General features: G+C 35.1%; 1 long non-coding RNA gene across 2 annotated transcripts; it reads right to left on the reverse strand.

Annotated features, from left to right (window-relative positions):
- Positions 1–309: 309 nt before the first annotated feature.
- LOC147304390 (uncharacterized) lies at positions 310–4164 on the reverse strand. Of its 2 annotated transcripts, none has more exons than XR_015126921.1 (5): positions 3957–4164; positions 3194–3259; positions 2694–2849; positions 2149–2241; positions 310–1848 (listed from the first exon to the last, which is right to left on the reverse strand). It is a non-coding gene; the product is annotated as an uncharacterized LOC147304390 (long non-coding RNA). The 2 variants fall into 2 exon arrangements; XR_015126922.1 differs by lacking the exon at positions 3957–4164 and adding an exon at positions 3801–3950.
- Between the last annotated feature and the right edge of the window lie 1380 nt (positions 4165–5544).

Here is a 5544-nt window from a genome sequence, read left to right on the forward strand (position 1 = left end):
ATTGAATTATGTTAGTTTAAAGCAAAAATCTTTAGTTCATCTAATTTAAAAAAACTACTTAAGATTAACAAGACATATTTAAGACTAACTAAATCAAGTTATGTTGTATGAACATAGATGATATATTTTCAGGTTAGATAGTTTAGATTAGTTACTTCAACACATTTCTTATTTGTGGCAGTAAAATGTTAAATTTATGTTAGATTAATTCAAATATTATATTTTCAGCCACCTTGTGCTTTATTAATTAGTTTTACATAAATCTATTTTGTCAACAGGTTCCACACAAATGAATTAAGTACATCCAACTTATTTTTTAAAATTTATTTTATTGCCAACACATTCAGTGAGCATTTGTGTAAACCCAGTCCAAAATAAAACACAACAGCTCATTAGGGTTAGTAATTAACAGTATGTAGACAGATGCAACATCAAGACTTTAAATTAAATGTCTGTATCTACCAGAAATAGAAGAGAAAAAAAACGCATTGAAGATCACATAACACATTGATAAGATGACACTTGAGTTATGCACATGTGATGCTAGTAAGGTCTGTGAGTGTTTTTTTCTTTTAGTGTCTAAAATGGATAGCAAAGTTGCTATTTGCAATGATTGCTTAGGGTCAGTCCAGTAACACAATGCCAATGAAGTGCTTTCCTTTAACAATGCAAAGTGAAGTGTCCACCTCAACAGCCACAATTTAAAAAAAAAAAAATGTAACAACAACAACAACAACAACAATAATAATAATAATAATAATCATAATAATAATAATAAATAGTCCACTGATATTAGCAATCAAAGAAAATTACATCACCATCCCAAATAAAACTTTAACAAAACATGCCAACATTATGGTCTAACAATAAAACAGCTTGTCAGCGTTCAGTTTTTTTGCAACAGCACAGCAGTAACCATTTAACACCCGCCACTGTCAACATTTATTTTACCAGTGTTTGGGCAAAAAACTTCAGATGTAAACATTTTAACATGGAAACAATTGTTCGTCTTTAAAAGTCCACAAAATATACATTCATCCTGCATTCCCAACTTGGATGATCTGATATCCTCGTGTTGGTGTTGTTCCCAGACCATCATGAAAATGTTGTTCCAGGTTCAACATTGCAAGTGACCAATCACATTGTTGTGACGTTATTCTATTCCAAGCCATTCGTGCATTTATGAAATTCCAATGTTGCAAGGACAATATCAATTCTGCTTACTGTTTATTAAAGGGTTACGGTTAGGGTTAGGGTCAGTTGATCGGCGGACAGAGGCGGTTTCACGCAGCTTAAGTACAGTTTTTTGTTTTACGCCGGTTTTTCCCGAAGTCGCAAAAGTATGACGTCACAACATTCTGATTGGTCACTTGCAATGTTGATCCTGGAACAACATTTAGTATGATGATCTGGGAACAACACCAACACGAGGATATCAGATCAACCTCCTAACTTACCCTTATTTTTAGTATGTATTGCAATTACCTTTACAATGCACACAATGTAACACAAACTGAATATGAATATATTTCCACCTCATAACAATATGCCTTGAACGCTAATATACACACCACCCTTCAACATTTCTGGTGCAGTATCATCTCTCAATTAAATCCTTTAAATCTCAATGCTTTTGATTGTCTCTTAGCTTTCAGTCTTGAGGTTAACTGAGATTCAGTGCATATATCCCACCCATTAAGAGTGCACATGCAGAGGCCAGGTCTTCCAGGTCATGCAGGACACACTAGATGGTTATACCCACATCGGCTGGAGGAGTGCTGGCATCAGCTCTTTCGATGGTAAAGATAGCAAGGGTAATTTGTTCCAGCTCCCTCTGAACAGCTGTAGCTTAGACACAAAAACATAGAAAAATGGCATCCAGTTTTAAAAAAAGAAAGAAAAAGGGCCAAAGCTACCCTTTAATGACGTAAACACAATATTAGGAACATGCACCCCAGTGCGCCACTATTTTAGACTACAGATTCAACGATAAATATAAATAGTTTGGGTATACAAGAAGATTTCCCAAAACATTTAAACAGGTTCCATGCAAATTACAACAACAACAACAACATTACAACATGCAACAACATTAGTTATTCAAAATTTGGTTTAATACAGATAAAAAACTAAACTAAAATTACCAACCAATTATTCTTTGAAGAGGATGCTTGGGTCTTCATTCAGGTAAAAAGGTAGTGCCCTGAGGACACACTCCCTCCCCTTTTCAATGGTTTCCTTCTGTAGAGAGTGGCAGAGATACAGGAAGAGAAAACAGATATACTTTAGGATGACAGAAGCTCACATTATACGCAAAATGAATGACATATCCACTGCACAGATAGACATGTACACAAGACCAACTAATCATCACATGGACATGAATAGTTAACCTGTTGGGCAGGGTTTCCACCACATTATATATGTCCATAATGGAGGTAAAGACAAACTAATACATCATCTTTTTTGCATTCAAAACATAACATAAAAACATTCACTTCTGGTTTAACCTAAATCAAGGGATCAGATTTTACATATGTTTAGGTAATTTAAATTTTCCAACGTTTTGAGTACCAAACTTTGTCTTGCTTAATATAAATGTAAGTGCACTGTGCAGCTACCATACACTAGCTGTTTAAATTTGAAAATGATCTTATTAGCCATAATATTTTGCTACCAACAGAATAACGCACCTGTGTGGCTGGGGCCAAAGTTTGTCTAATTTTCTTCCCTGCAACGCCTCCTTTTTTCTTGAAGACTTTTATGAGCTGGTCAGTGTATTGGTCAAGTTGTGTAAAAAGCCTTGGAACATGTGCAGCAGTAGTAATCCTCACATATTCTGCTTCCACCTGAAAATATGTCAACAAACACAACATACTGTACTGTAAATATACATACTATATGTACACATATACAAACTAAAACTAATGTAGTAAGACCTCATTAAAGCTATAATTTTAACACAAACATTTACACAAAATGCTAATGGAGCCATTACAGCTTTTATTGTTATTTATCAAGTTCCAAAAAATATTGATCACAGCTGATCTGAAAAGAATTTCATGCCTCAGGCCCTTGAACTGCAACCATGGTTCAGATGTGGAGAAGAAATAACAGGGGCATGGGATGGGTCACAAAAGAAAACTTAACTTATAAAACAGTTTTGTTTTTAAAAGTATAACAGTTCACATACCACATACAAGCTCAGCAATACCACATACACCACATCAGTATAGGAGGGAGCAGGTAAAGGCAGGATCTGAGATTTATAAAGAAAAAAAAAATTAATTCCTTAATTTCAAGAAGCAAATTATTGTTTGAATTACAACTAAATAAAATACTACTCAGAAGAAAAGCAAGAGATTGACACTGCCATGTGCTAACTTTCTATAGAAGCAATTATCACCAGGTCTGTCGACCTCCATTGTCTGTCCACTCATATGTCTTGAATAATTTTATTAAAAAAATTAAGTGTGTACTTTCACAAACTGTAATTTATAACTACATTGATATGTATAACTCCGCTAGGAAACATGCTGTATTTACAGACCATTTTTACATAATACAGATTACTGATAGAGCAGAACAATGGTGTCACAGTGGCTTTCGCCCTTGACTTTTTGGATTTTAAATGTCACTTTATGCTATCCTTGCTATCCTATTCGATATTTCCGACTCTCGGATTACAGAAAAGGAATCCCAAGAAAGCAAATGGAAAAATAACCCCTTGAAAGAATAACCCCATGAACCCCTGTAGCTAATCCCTTAATAAAACAAAAAACAATAAAAATGTTTCTTACACAGTCCACAAAATAAGCATGTCCAGGACCCAGTAAAACTAATGTAAAACAAGCACACGCAAACGATATAACATGTCTTGTAAGACAAACGCAAAATATAACCATGCTGGACATATAGATACTACACAACATAGTCAAAGAAAAAAGTGGTCTTACCTCTCAAAGAAACAGCAGCTTGGCGCCAAAACAGCCTTTTTCAGTTAAATTTGAAGTCTTGTGCATGAGCAGGCACAAGCCGTGAAACCTTCTTGTTCTGCGCGGTTTCATTACAACTGTTTTTGCATTACTGCCACCTTGTGGATATACAAGGTATATCGATCCTAATTGACTTAACTTAAATGTTATGCGATCAAGTAACACATTAGTATTATGTACGTTGAATAATAGACACAATTACATAGACTTGATTAGAAAAACATATGTTAACTTAACAAAAACATATATTTTAAGTAAAATGAAAATAAATAATTAATATACACTGAACAATCCACCTCATTCATTTTTTTGAGTGTACACGCACACTGTCCTACTCAAGACATCTTAATAGACACAAAGCACTGATCAGTGTTTTTCCTTAAGCCATTCACTTCAACGTAACACAAGATGCAGATGAACAGGCAAACAGTTCATTATTTTTAATCCTTCATCTTACTTTTTGGGGAAATCGTGTTTGCTGAACAATGAAATACATATTAGCACCCAGACAATGGATGTGGTGATTGACAGGATTATATTTAAACAAAGACAGTGGTTAATCACTTCTCTCTGCACGAGGGCACACAGCCCGGTATCTCTAATTAAACAGAATTACATTCCATAACACACTGTAAAAGCCGGGGCGCGTGTCAGACCTCAAAACAAACAAGTGCACAAGAACAGAGAAAGAGAAGCTGACAGTCAACAAAATACTAAAAAGTCTGTCATCTGGACTTGTTTATGAGAGACTGGCATGGCTCTGTGTTTGATGCCTATTCAAATGAATCTAGCAACTAATTATTTTTTAAAATTAGGTTTTACCACCACCAATAGTGAGGCACTCTTCTGTGTACCCTACTTCCAATTTAATGATATTTAAATGAAGTGTTATTGAATAGTTTTACCTATTTTTCATGTATTACTGGTCAATATCAATGATTTGATTTGATATCAAGTGGAAAAAAGTATTGCCTAAAACATATTAGTTGTGAAGAATGTGGGAAAACACTTAGAGTTTCAATTAAATTTAGAGTTTATTGCAATGCATGCAACTATTGCACACTTAAATACATGTTATTATTATTAAATACTACATTTTCATAATTGTTGATGCCAACTCTGCAGATTTCCTCAATCAATGACACAGCTTCTGTAGTGGAAGCAGAGTCTGGGGATGAAGGGAATGATTTACGCATCACTGGGGGTGGTCATCAAGCTGGCTCCTTAGAGGAAAGGTTCCTGGGGTGGATGAGATTCCAAGGTTCTAGATGTTTTAGGGTTGTCATGGTTCACTTGCCTCTGCAAAATTGGGGCCACTGCCTCTGATAAAATTGAATTGAATTGAATTAAAGGTGTTCCAACTTCAGTGGAATCACTCTTCTCAGCCTCTCTCAAAAGGTCTATTCCAAAGTGCTGGTGAGGAGTTCATCTGTCATTCAAACTTTAGCTTCTGGATGAACTATGGTGTTTTCACCCTAGTTGTGGTGTTCCAGGATCAGCTCTTTATCCTGTTGAGGATATTTCAGGGTACATGGGAGTTTGCCAGTTT

The sequence above is a fragment of the Aulonocara sp. 'chitande type north' Nkhata Bay genome, linkage group LG22 (genome assembly GCF_057382095.1).
Source record: "Aulonocara sp. 'chitande type north' Nkhata Bay isolate Kocher_YH1m ecotype deep benthic linkage group LG22, A_spYH_male_GT1.1, whole genome shotgun sequence".
In the NCBI taxonomy this organism is placed as follows: Eukaryota; Metazoa; Chordata; class Actinopteri; order Cichliformes; family Cichlidae; genus Aulonocara; species Aulonocara sp. 'chitande type north' Nkhata Bay.